Genomic DNA, 19,216 nt, shown 5'->3' on the forward strand with positions numbered 1-19,216 from the left:
AGAGAGTCTTCCTCTACTCAATATTGCTGATCTTTGAAATACTGAATGTTCTCCTGTTTTAGGTACATTTGGCATTTTTGTGTTTGCTGATGCTTTTATGTTTGGCTGGTTAGCTCAGTTGGTTAGAGCGTGGTGCTAATAACGCCAAGGTCATGTGTACGATCCCCATATGGGCCATGTGCTTTTTCTTGTTGTCCTACAAGAAATGCCAAGAAGGGATTTTATCCAGCGGCAAAGTGCATTAAGTGTGGGATGAATGCATTGGCTACAGTTAGCAGCCCTTGAAACTTGCTAGAGAACATCATAGACACATACAAAACAGAGAATTTTTAAATCCATGTTAGGAATAAACAAAAATGTCATGCTTTGGCTGATGCAGCATTTCGCTATATGGCATACATAGAAAACTTTTCTCAAATATAGCAATATGGCAAATCTAAGAAATGCTAAGGCAAATTAATCAATCAGGACATTTATTTGGTGATTGAATCTACTATGGGGGACTAAGTTTTAAGAAGAGAAGAAGAACAGACCTTTACTCTCATTAGTGCACACTGAAGAAGAAAATTCTTAAAACCAGAATATCTTAAAACCACAGCACAAGTGATGGATCACTGCATTCTTATTGCAACTTTTCCTATTTCCAAATGTTTGACAAACATCTCTCCAGTTGAAAACTGATTTGAAACAGCTTCAAAATTAGTTTGGAGTAAAAAAACCACTGAAGATGATGGGATTTATACAAAGTTTAAATATAGATAAGCTATCCTAAAATTCAACTTTAAGGAAATTGAACAAAGTTAGGTCCCACCAAGAATTGAAATCAGATTACTGGATTCAAAGTCCAAAGTGCTCACCATTACACCATGGAACCCATTATTAGAGAGTCTTCCTCTATTCAATATTGCTGATCTTTGAAATACTGAATGTTCTCCTGTTTTAGGTACATTTGGCATTTTTGTGTTTGCTGATGTGTTTATGTTTGGCCGGTTAGCTCAGTTGGTTAGAGCGTGGTGCTAATAACGCCAAGGTCATGTGTTTGATCCCCATACGGGCCATGTGCTTTTTATTGTTGTCTTACAAGAAATGCCAAGAAGGGATTTTATCCAGCGGCAAAGTGCATGCAGTGTGGGATGAATGCATTGGCTACAGTTAGCAGCCCTTGAAACTTGCTAGAGAACATCATAGACACATACAAAACAGAGAATTTTTAAATCCATGTTAGGACTAAACAAAAATGTCATCCTTTGGCTGATGCAGCATTTCTCTATATGGCATACATAGAAAACTTTTTCTCAAATATAGCAATATGGCAAATCTAAGAAATGCTAAGGCAAATTAATCAATCAGGACATTTATTTGGTGATTGAATCTACTATGGGGGACTAAGTTTTAAGACGAGAAGAAGAACAGACCTTTACTCTCATTGGTGCACACTGAAGAAGAAAATTCTTAAAACCAGAATATCTTAAAACCATAGCACAAGTGATGGATCATTGCATTCTTATTGCAACTTTTCCTATTTCCAAATGTTTGACAAACATCTCTCCAGTTGAAAACTGATTTGAAACAGTTTCAAAATTAGTTTGGAGTAAAGAAACCACTGAAGATGATGGGATTTATACAAAGTTTAAATATAGATAAGCTATCCTAAAATTCAACTTTAAGGAAATTGAACAAAGTTAGGTCCCACCAAGATTTGAAATCAGATTACTGGATTCAAAGTCCAAAGTGCTCACCATTACACCATGGAACCCATTATTAGAGAGTCTTCCTCTACTCAATATTGCTGATCTTTGAAATACTGAATGTTCTCCTGTTTTAGGTACATTTGGCATTTTTGTGTTTGCTGATGCTTTTATGTTTGGCTGGTTAGCTCAGTTGGTTAGAGCGTGGTGCTAATAACGCCAAGGTCATGTGTACGATCCCCATATGGGCCATGTGCTTTTTCTTGTTGTCCTACAAGAAATGCCAAGAAGGGATTTTATCCAGCGGCAAAGTGCATTAAGTGTGGGATGAATGAATTGGCTACAGTTAGCAGCCCTTGAAACTTGCTAGAGAACATCATAGACACATACAAAACAGATAATTTTTAAATCCATGTTAGGAATAAACAAAAATGTCATCCTTTGGCTGATGCAGCATTTCTCTATATGGCATACATAGAAAACTTTTCTCAAATATAGCAATATGGCAAATCTAAGAAATGCTAAGGCAAATTAATCAATCAGGACATTTATTTGGTGATTGAATCTACTATGGGGGACTAAGTTTTAAGACGAGAAGAAGAACAGACCTTTACTCTCATTGGTGCACACTGAAGAAGAAAATTCTTAAAACCAGAATATCTTAAAACCATAGCACAAGTGATGGATCATTGCATTCTTATTGCAACTTTTCCTATTTCCAAATGTTTGACAAACATCTCTCCAGTTGAAAACTGATTTGAAACAGTTTCAAAATTAGTTTGGAGTAAAGAAACCACTGAAGATGATGGGATTTATACAAAGTTTAAATATAGATAAGCTATCCTAAAATTCAACTTTAAGGAAATTGAACAAAGTTAGGTCCCACCAAGATTTGAAATCAGATTACTGGATTCAAAGTCCAAAGTGCTCACCATTACACCATGGAACCCATTATTAGAGAGTCTTCCTCTACTCAATATTGCTGATCTTTGAAATACTGAATGTTCTCCTGTTTTAGGTACATTTGGCATTTTTGTGTTTGCTGATGCTTTTATGTTTGGCTGGTTAGCTCAGTTGGTTAGAGCGTGGTGCTAATAACGCCAAGGTCATGTGTACGATCCCCATATGGGCCATGTGCTTTTTCTTGTTGTCCTACAAGAAATGCCAAGAAGGGATTTTATCCAGCGGCAAAGTGCATTAAGTGTGGGATGAATGCATTGGCTACAGTTAGCAGCCCTTGAAACTTGCTAGAGAACATCATAGACACATACAAAACAGATAATTTTTAAATCCATGTTAGGAATAAACAAAAATGTCATGCTTTGGCTGATGCAGCATTTCGCTATATGGCATACATAGAAAACTTTTCTCAAATATAGCAATATGGCAAATCTAAGAAATGCTAAGGCAAATTAATCAATCAGGACATTTATTTGGTAATTGAATCTACTATGGGGGACTAAGTTTTAAGAAGAGAAGAAGAACAGACCTTTACTCTCATTAGTGCACACTGAAGAAGAAAATTCTTAAAACCAGAATATCTTAAAACCACAGCACAAGTGATGGATCACTGCATTCTTATTGCAACTTTTCCTATTTCCAAATGTTTGACAAACATCTCTCCAGTTGAAAACTGATTTGAAACAGCTTCAAAATTAGTTTGGAGTAAAAAAACCACTGAAGATGATGGGATTTATACAAAGTTTAAATATAGATAAGCTATCCTAAAATTCAACTTTAAGGAAATTGAACAAAGTTAGGTCCCACCAAGAATTGAAATCAGATTACTGGATTCAAAGTCCAAAGTGCTCACCATTACACCATGGAACCCATTATTAGAGAGTCTTCCTCTATTCAATATTGCTGATCTTTGAAATACTGAATGTTCTCCTGTTTTAGGTACATTTGGCATTTTTGTGTTTGCTGATGTGTTTATGTTTGGCCGGTTAGCTCAGTTGGTTAGAGCGTGGTGCTAATAACGCCAAGGTCATGTGTTTGATCCCCATACGGGCCATGTGCTTTTTATTGTTGTCTTACAAGAAATGCCAAGAAGGGATTTTATCCAGCGGCAAAGTGCATGAAGTGTGGGATGAATGCATTGGCTACAGTTAGCAGCCCTTGAAACTTGCTAGAGAACATCATAGACACATACAAAACAGAGAATATTTAAATCCATGTTAGGACTAAACAAAAATGTCATCCTTTGGCTGATGCAGCATTTCTCTATATGGCATACATAGAAAACTTTTTCTCAAATATAGCAATATGGCAAATCTAAGAAATGCTAAGGCAAATTAATCAATCAGGACATTTATTTGGTGATTGAATCTACTATGGGGGACTAAGTTTTAAGAAGAGAAGAAGAACAGACCTTTACTCTCATTAGTGCACACTGAAGAAGAAAATTCTTAAAACCAGAATATCTTAAAACCACAGCACAAGTGATGGATCACTGCATTCTTATTGCAACTTTTCCTATTTCCAAATGTTTGACAAACATCTCTCCAGTTGAAAACTGATTTGAAACAGTTTCAAAATTAGTTTGGAGTAAAGAAACCACTGAAGATGATGTTATTTATACAAAGTTTAAATATAGATAAGCTATTCTAAAATTCAACTTTAAGGAAATTGAACAAAGTTAGGTCCCACCAAGATTTGAAATCAGATTACTGGATTCAAAGTCCAAAGTGCTCACCATTACACCATGGAACCCATTATTAGAGAGTCTTCCTCTACTCAATATTGCTGATCTTTGAAATACTGAATGTTCTCCTGTTTTAGGTACATTTGGCATTTTTGTGTTTGCTGATGCTTTTATGTTTGGCTGGTTAGCTCAGTTGGTTAGAGCGTGGTGCTAATAACACCAAGGTCATGTGTACGATCCCCATATGGGCCATGTGCTTTTTCTTGTTGTCCTACAAGAAATGCCAAGAAGGGATTTTATCCAGCGGCAAAGTGCACTAAGTGTGGGATGAATGCATTGGCTACAGTTAGCAGCCCTTGAAACTTGCTAGAGAACATCATAGACACATACAAAACAGAGAATTTTTAAATCCATGTTAGGAATAAACAAAAATGTCATGCTTTGGCTGATGCAGCATTTCGCTATATGGCATACATAGAAAACTTTTCTCAAATATAGCAATATGGCAAATCTAAGAAATGCTAAGGCAAATTAATCAATCAGGACATTTATTTGGTGATTGAATCTACTATGGGGGACTAAGTTTTAAGAAGAGAAGAAGAACAGACCTTTACTCTCATTAGTGCACACTGAAGAAGAAAATTCTTAAAACCAGAATATCTTAAAACCACAGCACAAGTGATGGATCACTGCATTCTTATTGCAACTTTTCCTATTTCCAAATGTTTGACAAACATCTCTCCAGTTGAAAACTGATTTGAAACAGCTTCAAAATTAGTTTGGAGTAAAAAAACCACTGAAGATGATGGGATTTATACAAAGTTTAAATATAGATAAGCTATCCTAAAATTCAACTTTAAGGAAATTGAACAAAGTTAGGTCCCACCAAGAATTGAAATCAGATTACTGGATTCAAAGTCCAAAGTGCTCACCATTACACCATGGAACCCATTATTAGAGAGTCTTCCTCTATTCAATATTGCTGATCTTTGAAATACTGAATGTTCTCCTGTTTTAGGTACATTTGGCATTTTTGTGTTTGCTGATGTGTTTATGTTTGGCCGGTTAGCTCAGTCGGTTAGAGCGTGGTGCTAATAATGCCAAGGTCATGTGTTTGATCCCCATACGGGCCATGTGGTTTTTATTGTTGTCTTACAAGAAATGCCAAGAAGGGATTTTATCCAGCGGCAAAGTGCATGAAGTGTGGGATGAATGCATTGGCTACAGTTAGCAGCCCTTGAAACTTGCTAGAGAACATCATAGACACATACAAAACAGAGAATTTTTAAATCCATGTTAGGACTAAACAAAAATGTCATCCTTTGGCTGATGCAGCATTTCTCTATATGGCATACATAGAAAACTTTTTCTCAAATATAGCAATATGGCAAATCTAAGAAATGCTAAGGCAAATTAATCAATCAGGACATTTATTTGGTGATTGAATCTACTATGGGGGACTAAGTTTTAAGAAGAGAAGAAGAACAGACCTTTACTCTCATTAGTGCACACTGAAGAAGAAAATTCTTAAAACCAGAATATCTTAAAACCACAGCACAAGTGATGGATCACTGCATTCTTATTGCAACTTTTCCTATTTCCAAATGTTTGACAAACATCTCTCCAGTTGAAAACTGATTTGAAACAGTTTCAAAATTAGTTTGGAGTAAAGAAACCACTGAAGATGATGGGATTTATACAAAGTTTAAATATAGATAAGCTATCCTAAAATTCAACTTTAAGGAAATTGAACAAAGTTAGGTCCCACCAAGATTTGAAATCAGATTACTGGATTCAAAGTCCAAAGTGCTCACCATTACACCATGGAACCCATTATTAGAGAGTCTTCCTCTACTCAATATTGCTGATCTTTGAAATACTGAATGTTCTCCTGTTTTAGGTACATTTGGCATTTTTGTGTTTGCTGATGCTTTTATGTTTGGCTGGTTAGCTCAGTTGGTTAGAGCGTGGTGCTAATAACGCCAAGGTCATGTGTACGATCCCCATATGGGCCATGTGCTTTTTCTTGTTGTCCTACAAGAAATGCCAAGAAGGGATTTTATCCAGCGGCAAAGTGCATTAAGTGTGGGATGAATGCATTGGCTACAGTTAGCAGCCCTTGAAACTTGCTAGAGAACATCATAGACACATACAAAACAGATAATTTTTAAATCCATGTTAGGAATAAACAAAAATGTCATGCTTTGGCTGATGCAGCATTTCGCTATATGGCATACATAGAAAACTTTTCTCAAATATAGCAATATGGCAAATCTAAGAAATGCTAAGGCAAATTAATCAATCAGGACATTTATTTGGTAATTGAATCTACTATGGGGGACTAAGTTTTAAGAAGAGAAGAAGAACAGACCTTTACTCTCATTAGTGCACACTGAAGAAGAAAATTCTTAAAACCAGAATATCTTAAAACCACAGCACAAGTGATGGATCACTGCATTCTTATTGCAACTTTTCCTATTTCCAAATGTTTGACAAACATCTCTCCAGTTGAAAACTGATTTGAAACAGCTTCAAAATTAGTTTGGAGTAAAAAAACCACTGAAGATGATGGGATTTATACAAAGTTTAAATATAGATAAGCTATCCTAAAATTCAACTTTAAGGAAATTGAACAAAGTTAGGTCCCACCAAGAATTGAAATCAGATTACTGGATTCAAAGTCCAAAGTGCTCACCATTACACCATGGAACCCATTATTAGAGAGTCTTCCTCTATTCAATATTGCTGATCTTTGAAATACTGAATGTTCTCCTGTTTTAGGTACATTTGGCATTTTTGTGTTTGCTGATGTGTTTATGTTTGGCCGGTTAGCTCAGTTGGTTAGAGCGTGGTGCTAATAACGCCAAGGTCATGTGTTTGATCCCCATACGGGCCATGTGCTTTTTATTGTTGTCTTACAAGAAATGCCAAGAAGGGATTTTATCCAGCGGCAAAGTGCATGAAGTGTGGGATGAATGCATTGGCTACAGTTAGCAGCCCTTGAAACTTGCTAGAGAACATCATAGACACATACAAAACAGAGAATTTTTAAATCCATGTTAGGAATAAACAAAAATGTCATCCTTTGGCTGATGCAGCATTTCTCTATATGGCATACATTGAAAACTTTTTCTCAAATATAGCAATATGGCAAATCTAAGAAATGCTAAGGCAAATTAATCAATCAGGACATTTATTTGGTGATTGAATCTACTATGGGGGCCTAAGTTATAAGAAGAGAAGAAGAACAGACCTTTACTCTCATTAGTGCACACTGAAGAAGAAAATTCTTAAAACCAGAATATCTTAAAACCACAGCACAAGTGATGGATCACTGCATTCTTATTGCAACTTTTCCTATTTCCAAATGTTTGACAAACATCTCTCCAGTTGAAAACTGATTTGAAACAGTTTCAAAATTAGTTTGGAGTAAAGAAACCACTGAAGATGATGTTATTTATACAAAGTTTAAATATAGATAAGCTATTCTAAAATTCAACTTTAAGGAAATTGAACAAAGTTAGGTCCCACCAAGATTTGAAATCAGATTACTGGATTCAAAGTCCAAAGTGCTCACCATTACACCATGGAACCCATTATTAGAGAGTCTTCCTCTACTCAATATTGCTGATCTTTGAAATACTGAATGTTCTCCTGTTTTAGGTACATTTGGCATTTTTGTGTTTGCTGATGCTTTTATGTTTGGCTGGTTAGCTCAGTTGGTTAGAGCGTGGTGCTAATAACACCAAGGTCATGTGTACGATCCCCATATGGGCCATGTGCTTTTTCTTGTTGTCCTACAAGAAATGCCAAGAAGGGATTTTATCCAGCGGCAAAGTGCACTAAGTGTGGGATGAATGCATTGGCTACAGTTAGCAGCCCTTGAAACTTGCTAGAGAACATCATAGACACATACAAAACAGAGAATTTTTAAATCCATGTTAGGAATAAACAAAAATGTCATGCTTTGGCTGATGCAGCATTTCGCTATATGGCATACATAGAAAACTTTTCTCAAATATAGCAATATGGCAAATCTAAGAAATGCTAAGGCAAATTAATCAATCAGGACATTTATTTGGTGATTGAATCTACTATGGGGGACTAAGTTTTAAGAAGAGAAGAAGAACAGACCTTTACTCTCATTAGTGCACACTGAAGAAGAAAATTCTTAAAACCAGAATATCTTAAAACCACAGCACAAGTGATGGATCACTGCATTCTTATTGCAACTTTTCCTATTTCCAAATGTTTGACAAACATCTCTCCAGTTGAAAACTGATTTGAAACAGCTTCAAAATTAGTTTGGAGTAAAAAAACCACTGAAGATGATGGGATTTATACAAAGTTTAAATATAGATAAGCTATCCTAAAATTCAACTTTAAGGAAATTGAACAAAGTTAGGTCCCACCAAGAATTGAAATCAGATTACTGGATTCAAAGTCCAAAGTGCTCACCATTACACCATGGAACCCATTATTAGAGAGTCTTCCTCTATTCAATATTGCTGATCTTTGAAATACTGAATGTTCTCCTGTTTTAGGTACATTTGGCATTTTTGTGTTTGCTGATGTGTTTATGTTTGGCCGGTTAGCTCAGTCGGTTAGAGCGTGGTGCTAATAATGCCAAGGTCATGTGTTTGATCCCCATACGGGCCATGTGCTTTTTATTGTTGTCTTACAAGAAATGCCAAGAAGGGATTTTATCCAGCGGCAAAGTGCATGAAGTGTGGGATGAATGCATTGGCTACAGTTAGCAGCCCTTGAAACTTGCTAGAGAACATCATAGACACATACAAAACAGAGAATTTTTAAATCCATGTTAGGACTAAACAAAAATGTCATCCTTTGGCTGATGCAGCATTTCTCTATATGGCATACATAGAAAACTTTTTCTCAAATATAGCAATATGGCAAATCTAAGAAATGCTAAGGCAAATTAATCAATCAGGACATTTATTTGGTGATTGAATCTACTATGGGGGACTAAGTTTTAAGAAGAGAAGAAGAACAGACCTTTACTCTCATTAGTGCACACTGAAGAAGAAAATTCTTAAAACCAGAATATCTTAAAACCACAGCACAAGTGATGGATCACTGCATTCTTATTGCAACTTTTCCTATTTCCAAATGTTTGACAAACATCTCTCCAGTTGAAAACTGATTTGAAACAGTTTCAAAATTAGTTTGGAGTAAAGAAACCACTGAAGATGATGGGATTTATACAAAGTTTAAATATAGATAAGCTATCCTAAAATTCAACTTTAAGGAAATTGAACAAAGTTAGGTCCCACCAAGATTTGAAATCAGATTACTGGATTCAAAGTCCAAAGTGCTCACCATTACACCATGGAACCCATTATTAGAGAGTCTTCCTCTACTCAATATTGCTGATCTTTGAAATACTGAATGTTCTCCTGTTTTAGGTACATTTGGCATTTTTGTGTTTGCTGATGCTTTTATGTTTGGCTGGTTAGCTCAGTTGGTTAGAGCGTGGTGCTAATAACGCCAAGGTCATGTGTACGATCCCCATATGGGCCATGTGCTTTTTCTTGTTGTCCTACAAGAAATGCCAAGAAGGGATTTTATCCAGCGGCAAAGTGCATTAAGTGTGGGATGAATGCATTGGCTACAGTTAGCAGCCCTTGAAACTTGCTAGAGAACATCATAGACACATACAAAACAGAGAATTTTTAAATCCATGTTAGGAATAAACAAAAATGTCATGCTTTGGCTGATGCAGCATTTCGCTATATGGCATACATAGAAAACTTTTCTCAAATATAGCAATATGGCAAATCTAAGAAATGCTAAGGCAAATTAATCAATCAGGACATTTATTTGGTGATTGAATCTACTATGGGGGACTAAGTTTTAAGAAGAGAAGAAGAACAGACCTTTACTCTCATTAGTGCACACTGAAGAAGAAAATTCTTAAAACCAGAATATCTTAAAACCTCAGCACAAGTGATGGATCATTGCATTCTTATTGCAACTTTTCCTATTTCCAAATGTTTGACAAACATCTCTCCAGTTGAAAACTGATTTGAAACAGTTTCAAAATTAGTTTGGAGTAAAGAAACCACTGAAGATGATGGGATTTATACAAAGTTTAAATATAGATAAGCTATCCTAAAATTCAACTTTAAGGAAATTGAACAAAGTTAGGTCCCACCAAGATTTGAAATCAGATTACTGGATTCGAAGTCCAAAGTGCTCACCATTACACCATAGAACCCATTATTAGAGAGTCTTCCTCTACTCAATATTGCTGATCTTTGAAATACTGAATGTTCTCCTGTTTTAGGTACATTTGGCATTTATGAGTTTGCAGATGTTTTTATGTTTGGCCGGTTAGCTCAGTTGGTTAGAGCGTGGTGCTAATAACGCCAAGGTCATGTGTTCGATCCCCATACGGGCCATGTGCTTTTTCTTGTTGTCCTACAAGAAATGCCAAGAAGGGATTTTATCCAGCGGCAAAGTGCATGAAGTGTGGGATGAATGCATTGGCTACAGTTAGCAGCCCTTGAAACTTGCTAGAGAACATCATAGACACATACAAAACAGAGAATTTTTAAATCCATGTTAGGAATAAACAAAAATGTCATCCTTTGGCTGATGCAGCATTTCTCTATATGGCATACATAGAAAACTTTTTCTCAAATATAGCAATATGGCAAATCTAAGAAATGCTAAGGCAAATTAATCAATCAGGACATTTATTTGGTGATTGAATCTACTATGGGGGACTAAGTTTTAAGACGAGAAGAAGAACAGACCTTTACTCTCATTGGTGCACACTGAAGAAGAAAATTCTTAAAACCAGAATATCTTAAAACCATAGCACAAGTGATGGATCATTGCATTCTTATTGCAACTTTTCCTATTTCCAAATGTTTGACAAACATCTCTCCAGTTGAAAACTGATTTGAAACAGTTTCAAAATTAGTTTGGAGTAAAGAAACCACTGAAGATGATGGGATTTATACAAAGTTTAAATATAGATAAGCTATCCTAAAATTCAACTTTAAGGAAATTGAACAAAGTTAGGTCCCACCAAGATTTGAAATCAGATTACTGGATTCAAAGTCCAAAGTGCTCACCATTACACCATGGAACCCATTATTAGAGAGTCTTCCTCTACTCAATATTGCTGATCTTTGAAATACTGAATGTTCTCCTGTCTTAGGTACATTTGGCATTTATGAGTTTGCAGATGTTTTTATGTTTGGCCGGTTAGCTCAGTTGGTTAGAGCGTGGTGCTAATAACGCCAAGGTCATGTGTTCGATCCCCATACGGGCCATGTGCTTTTTCTTGTTGTCCTACAAGAAATGCCAAGAAGGGATTTTATCCAGCGGCAAAGTGCATTAAGTGTGGGATGAATGCATTGGCTACAGTTAGCAGCCCTTGAAACTTGCTAGAGAACATCATAGACACATACAAAACAGATAATTTTTAAATCCATGTTAGGAATAAACAAAAATGTCATCCTTTGGCTGATGCAGCATTTCTCTATATGGCATACATAGAAAACTTTTCTCAAATATAGCAATATGGCAAATCTAAGAAATGCTAAGGCAAATTAATCAATCAGGACATTTATTTGGTGATTGAATCTACTATGGGGGACTAAGTTTTAAGACGAGAAGAAGAACAGACCTTTACTCTCATTGGTGCACACTGAAGAAGAAAATTCTTAAAACCAGAATATCTTAAAACCATAGCACAAGTGATGGATCATTGCATTCTTATTGCAACTTTTCCTATTTCCAAATGTTTGACAAACATCTCTCCAGTTGAAAACTGATTTGAAACAGTTTCAAAATTAGTTTGGAGTAAAGAAACCACTGAAGATGATGGGATTTATACAAAGTTTAAATATAGATAAGCTATCCTAAAATTCAACTTTAAGGAAATTGAACAAAGTTAGGTCCCACCAAGATTTGAAATCAGATTACTGGATTCAAAGTCCAAAGTGCTCACCATTACACCATGGAACCCATTATTAGAGAGTCTTCCTCTACTCAATATTGCTGATCTTTGAAATACTGAATGTTCTCCTGTTTTAGGTACATTTGGCATTTTTGTGTTTGCTGATGCTTTTATGTTTGGCTGGTTAGCTCAGTTGGTTAGAGCGTGGTGCTAATAACGCCAAGGTCATGTGTACGATCCCCATATGGGCCATGTGCTTTTTCTTGTTGTCCTACAAGAAATGCCAAGAAGGGATTTTATCCAGCGGCAAAGTGCATTAAGTGTGGGATGAATGCATTGGCTACAGTTAGCAGCCCTTGAAACTTGCTAGAGAACATCATAGACACATACAAAACAGATAATTTTTAAATCCATGTTAGGAATAAACAAAAATGTCATGCTTTGGCTGATGCAGCATTTCGCTATATGGCATACATAGAAAACTTTTCTCAAATATAGCAATATGGCAAATCTAAGAAATGCTAAGGCAAATTAATCAATCAGGACATTTATTTGGTGATTGAATCTACTATGGGGGACTAAGTTTTAAGAAGAGAAGAAGAACAGACCTTTACTCTCATTAGTGCACACTGAAGAAGAAAATTCTTAAAACCAGAATATCTTAAAACCACAGCACAAGTGATGGATCACTGCATTCTTATTGCAACTTTTCCTATTTCCAAATGTTTGACAAACATCTCTCCAGTTGAAAACTGATTTGAAACAGCTTCAAAATTAGTTTGGAGTAAAAAAACCACTGAAGATGATGGGATTTATACAAAGTTTAAATATAGATAAGCTATCCTAAAATTCAACTTTAAGGAAATTGAACAAAGTTAGGTCCCACCAAGAATTGAAATCAGATTACTGGATTCAAAGTCCAAAGTGCTCACCATTACACCATGGAACCCATTATTAGAGAGTCTTCCTCTATTCAATATTGCTGATCTTTGAAATACTGAATGTTCTCCTGTTTTAGGTACATTTGGCATTTTTGTGTTTGCTGATGTGTTTATGTTTGGCCGGTTAGCTCAGTTGGTTAGAGCGTGGTGCTAATAACGCCAAGGTCATGTGTTTGATCCCCATACGGGCCATGTGCTTTTTATTGTTGTCTTACAAGAAATGCCAAGAAGGGATTTTATCCAGCGGCAAAGTGCATGCAGTGTGGGATGAATGCATTGGCTACAGTTAGCAGCCCTTGAAACTTGCTAGAGAACATCATAGACACATACAAAACAGAGAATTTTTAAATCCATGTTAGGACTAAACAAAAATGTCATCCTTTGGCTGATGCAGCATTTCTCTATATGGCATACATAGAAAACTTTTTCTCAAATATAGCAATATGGCAAATCTAAGAAATGCTAAGGCAAATTAATCAATCAGGACATTTATTTGGTGATTGAATCTACTATGGGGGACTAAGTTTTAAGACGAGAAGAAGAACAGACCTTTACTCTCATTGGTGCACACTGAAGAAGAAAATTCTTAAAACCAGAATATCTTAAAACCATAGCACAAGTGATGGATCATTGCATTCTTATTGCAACTTTTCCTATTTCCAAATGTTTGACAAACATCTCTCCAGTTGAAAACTGATTTGAAACAGTTTCAAAATTAGTTTGGAGTAAAGAAACCACTGAAGATGATGGGATTTATACAAAGTTTAAATATAGATAAGCTATCCTAAAATTCAACTTTAAGGAAATTGAACAAAGTTAGGTCCCACCAAGATTTGAAATCAGATTACTGGATTCAAAGTCCAAAGTGCTCACCATTACACCATGGAACCCATTATTAGAGAGTCTTCCTCTACTCAATATTGCTGATCTTTGAAATACTGAATGTTCTCCTGTTTTAGGTACATTTGGCATTTTTGTGTTTGCTGATGCTTTTATGTTTGGCTGGTTAGCTCAGTTGGTTAGAGCGTGGTGCTAATAACGCCAAGGTCATGTGTACGATCCCCATATGGGCCATGTGCTTTTTCTTGTTGTCCTACAAGAAATGCCAAGAAGGGATTTTATCCAGCGGCAAAGTGCATTAAGTGTGGGATGAATGAATTGGCTACAGTTAGCAGCCCTTGAAACTTGCTAGAGAACATCATAGACACATACAAAACAGATAATTTTTAAATCCATGTTAGGAATAAACAAAAATGTCATCCTTTGGCTGATGCAGCATTTCTCTATATGGCATACATAGAAAACTTTTCTCAAATATAGCAATATGGCAAATCTAAGAAATGCTAAGGCAAATTAATCAATCAGGACATTTATTTGGTGATTGAATCTACTATGGGGGACTAAGTTTTAAGAAGAGAAGAAGAACAGACCTTTACTCTCATTAGTGCACACTGAAGAAGAAAATTCTTAAAACCAGAATATCTTAAAACCACAGCACAAGTGATGGATCACTGCATTCTTATTGCAACTTTTCCTATTTCCAAATGTTTGACAAACATCTCTCCAGTTGAAAACTGATTTGAAACAGTTTCAAAATTAGTTTGGAGTAAAGAAACCACTGAAGATGATGGGATTTATACAAAGTTTAAATATAGATAAGCTATCCTAAAATTCAACTTTAAGGAAATTGAACAAAGTTAGGTCCCACCAAGATTTGAAATCAGATTACTGGATTCAAAGTCCAAAGTGCTCACCATTACACCATGGAACCCATTATTAGAGAGTCTTCCTCTACTCAATATTGCTGATCTTTGAAATACTGAATGTTCTCCTGTTTTAGGTACATTTGGCATTTTTGTGTTTGCTGATGCTTTTATGTTTGGCTGGTTAGCTCAGTTGGTTAGAGCGTGGTGCTAATAACGCCAAGGTCATGTGTACGATCCCCATATGGGCCATGTGCTTTTTCTTGTTGTCCTACAAGAAATGCCAAGAAGGGATTTTATCCAGCGGCAAAGTGCATTAAGTGTGGGATGAATGCATTGGCTACAGTTAGCAGCCCTTGAAACTTGCTAGAGAACATCATAGACACATACAAAACAGAGAATTTTTAAATCCATGTTAGGAATAAACAAAAATGTCATGCTTTGGCTGATGCAGCATTTCGCTATATGGCATACATAGAAAACTTTTCTCAAATATAGCAATATGGCAAATCTAAGAAATGCTAAGGCAAATTAATCAATCAGGACATTTATTTGGTGATTGAATCTACTATGGGGGACTAAGTTTTAAGAAGAGAAGAAGAACAGACCTTTACTCTCATTAGTGCACACTGAAGAAGAAAATTCTTAAAACCAGAATATCTTAAAACCTCAGCACAAGTGATGGATCATTGCATTCTTATTGCAACTTTTCCTATTTCCAAATGTTTGACAAACATCTCTCCAGTTGAAAACTGATTTGAAACAGTTTCAAAATTAGTTTGGAGTAAAGAAACCACTGAAGATGATGGGATTTATACAAAGTTTAAATATAGATAAGCTATCCTAAAATTCAACTTTAAGGAAATTGAACAAAGTTAGGTCCCACCAAGATTTGAAATCAGATTACTGGATTCGAAGTCCAAAGTGCTCACCATTACACCATAGAACCCATTATTAGAGAGTCTTCCTCTACTCAATATTGCTGATCTTTGAAATACTGAATGTTCTCCTGTTTTAGGTACATTTGGCATTTATGAGTTTGCAGATGTTTTTATGTTTGGCCGGTTAGCTCAGTTGGTTAGAGCGTGGTGCTAATAACGCCAAGGTCATGTGTTCGATCCCCATACGGGCCATGTGCTTTTTCTTGTTGTCCTACAAGAAATGCCAAGAAGGGATTTTATCCAGCGGCAAAGTGCATGAAGTGTGGGATGAATGCATTGGCTACAGTTAGCAGCCCTTGAAACTTGCTAGAGAACATCATAGACACATACAAAACAGAGAATTTTTAAATCCATGTTAGGAATAAACAAAAATGTCATCCTTTGGCTGATGCAGCATTTCTCTATATGGCATACATAGAAAACTTTTTCTCAAATATAGCAATATGGCAAATCTAAGAAATGCTAAGGCAAATTAATCAATCAGGACATTTATTTGGTGATTGAATCTACTATGGGGGACTAAGTTTTAAGACGAGAAGAAGAACAGACCTTTACTCTCATTGGTGCACACTGAAGAAGAAAATTCTTAAAACCAGAATATCTTAAAACCATAGCACAAGTGATGGATCATTGCATTCTTATTGCAACTTTTCCTATTTCCAAATGTTTGACAAACATCTCTCCAGTTGAAAACTGATTTGAAACAGTTTCAAAATTAGTTTGGAGTAAAGAAACCACTGAAGATGATGGGATTTATACAAAGTTTAAATATAGATAAGCTATCCTAAAATTCAACTTTAAGGAAATTGAACAAAGTTAGGTCCCACCAAGATTTGAAATCAGATTACTGGATTCAAAGTCCAAAGTGCTCACCATTACACCATGGAACCCATTATTAGAGAGTCTTCCTCTACTCAATATTGCTGATCTTTGAAATACTGAATGTTCTCCTGTCTTAGGTACATTTGGCATTTATGAGTTTGCAGATGTTTTTATGTTTGGCCGGTTAGCTCAGTTGGTTAGAGCGTGGTGCTAATAACGCCAAGGTCATGTGTTCGATCCCCATACGGGCCATGTGCTTTTTCTTGTTGTCCTACAAGAAATGCCAAGAAGGGATTTTATCCAGCGGCAAAGTGCATTAAGTGTGGGATGAATGCATTGGCTACAGTTAGCAGCCCTTGAAACTTGCTAGAGAACATCATAGACACATACAAAACAGATAATTTTTAAATCCATGTTAGGAATAAACAAAAATGTCATCCTTTGGCTGATGCAGCATTTCTCTATATGGCATACATAGAAAACTTTTCTCAAATATAGCAATATGGCAAATCTAAGAAATGCTAAGGCAAATTAATCAATCAGGACATTTATTTGGTGATTGAATCTACTATGGGGGACTAAGTTTTAAGACGAGAAGAAGAACAGACCTTTACTCTCATTGGTGCACACTGAAGAAGAAAATTCTTAAAACCAGAATATCTTAAAACCATAGCACAAGTGATGGATCATTGCATTCTTATTGCAACTTTTCCTATTTCCAAATGTTTGACAAACATCTCTCCAGTTGAAAACTGATTTGAAACAGTTTCAAAATTAGTTTGGAGTAAAGAAACCACTGAAGATGATGGGATTTATACAAAGTTTAAATATAGATAAGCTATCCTAAAATTCAACTTTAAGGAAATTGAACAAAGTTAGGTCCCACCAAGATTTGAAATCAGATTACTGGATTCAAAGTCCAAAGTGCTCACCATTACACCATGGAACCCATTATTAGAGAGTCTTCCTCTACTCAATATTGCTGATCTTTGAAATACTGAATGTTCTCCTGTTTTAGGTACATTTGGCATTTTTGTGTTTGCTGATGCTTTTATGTTTGGCTGGTTAGCTCAGTTGGTTAGAGCGTGGTGCTAATAACGCCAAGGTCATGTGTACGATCCCCATATGGGCCATGTGCTTTTTCTTGTTGTCCTACAAGAAATGCCAAGAAGGGATTTTATCCAGCGGCAAAGTGCATTAAGTGTGGGATGAATGCATTGGCTACAGTTAGCAGCCCTTGAAACTTGCTAGAGAACATCATAGACACATACAAAACAGATAATTTTTAAATCCATGTTAGGAATAAACAAAAATGTCATGCTTTGGCTGATGCAGCATTTCGCTATATGGCATACATAGAAAACTTTTCTCAAATATAGCAATATGGCAAATCTAAGAAATGCTAAGGCAAATTAATCAATCAGGACATTTATTTGGTGATTGAATCTACTATGGGGGACTAAGTTTTAAGAAGAGAAGAAGAACAGACCTTTACTCTCATTAGTGCACACTGAAGAAGAAAATTCTTAAAACCAGAATATCTTAAAACCACAGCACAAGTGATGGATCACTGCATTCTTATTGCAACTTTTCCTATTTCCAAATGTTTGACAAACATCTCTCCAGTTGAAAACTGATTTGAAACAGCTTCAAAATTAGTTTGGAGTAAAAAAACCACTGAAGATGATGGGATTTATACAAAGTTTAAATATAGATAAGCTATCCTAAAATTCAACTTTAAGGAAATTGAACAAAGTTAGGTCCCACCAAGAATTGAAATCAGATTACTGGATTCAAAGTCCAAAGTGCTCACCATTACACCATGGAACCCATTATTAGAGAGTCTTCCTCTATTCAATATTGCTGATCTTTGAAATACTGAATGTTCTCCTGTTTTAGGTACATTTGGCATTTTTGTGTTTGCTGATGTGTTTATGTTTGGCCGGTTAGCTCAGTTGGTTAGAGCGTGGTGCTAATAACGCCAAGGTCATGTGTTTGATCCCCATACGGGCCATGTGCTTTTTATTGTTGTCTTACAAGAAATGCCAAGAAGGGATTTTATCCAGCGGCAAAGTGCATGCAGTGTGGGATGAATGCATTGGCTACAGTTAGCAGCCCTTGAAACTTGCTAGAGAACATCATAGACACATACAAAACAGAGAATTTTTAAATCCATGTTAGGACTAAACAAAAATGTCATCCTTTGGCTGATGCAGCATTTCTCTATATGGCATACATAGAAAACTTTTTCTCAAATATAGCAATATGGCAAATCTAAGAAATGCTAAGGCAAATTAATCAATCAGGACATTTATTTGGTGATTGAATCTACTATGGGGGACTAAGTTTTAAGACGAGAAGAAGAACAGACCTTTACTCTCATTGGTGCACACTGAAGAAGAAAATTCTTAAAACCAGAATATCTTAAAACCATAGCACAAGTGATGGATCATTGCATTCTTATTGCAACTTTTCCTATTTCCAAATGTTTGACAAACATCTCTCCAGTTGAAAACTGATTTGAAACAGTTTCAAAATTAGTTT

General features: G+C 35.9%; 4 non-coding genes across 4 annotated transcripts; all 4 read left to right on the forward strand.

Moving 5' to 3' along the window:
- Positions 1 to 10,680: 10,680 nt before the first annotated feature.
- Positions 10,681 to 10,754, forward strand: TRNAI-AAU (transfer RNA isoleucine (anticodon AAU)). The gene has a single exon. It is a non-coding gene; the product is annotated as a tRNA-Ile (tRNA).
- Positions 10,755 to 11,562: 808 nt separating this feature from the next.
- Positions 11,563 to 11,636, forward strand: TRNAI-AAU (transfer RNA isoleucine (anticodon AAU)). Its single transcript has one exon. It is a non-coding gene; the product is annotated as a tRNA-Ile (tRNA).
- A 4,332-nt stretch (positions 11,637 to 15,968) lies between these two features.
- TRNAI-AAU (transfer RNA isoleucine (anticodon AAU)) lies at positions 15,969 to 16,042 on the forward strand. The gene has a single exon. It is a non-coding gene; the product is annotated as a tRNA-Ile (tRNA).
- Positions 16,043 to 16,850: 808 nt separating this feature from the next.
- On the forward strand, positions 16,851 to 16,924 carry TRNAI-AAU (transfer RNA isoleucine (anticodon AAU)). Its single transcript has one exon. It is a non-coding gene; the product is annotated as a tRNA-Ile (tRNA).
- Positions 16,925 to 19,216: the final 2,292 nt, after the last annotated feature.

The sequence above is a fragment of the Taudactylus pleione genome, unplaced genomic scaffold, assembly GCF_031769625.1.
Source record: "Taudactylus pleione unplaced genomic scaffold, aTauple2 ptg000085l, whole genome shotgun sequence".
Taxonomy (NCBI): domain Eukaryota; kingdom Metazoa; phylum Chordata; class Amphibia; order Anura; family Myobatrachidae; genus Taudactylus; species Taudactylus pleione.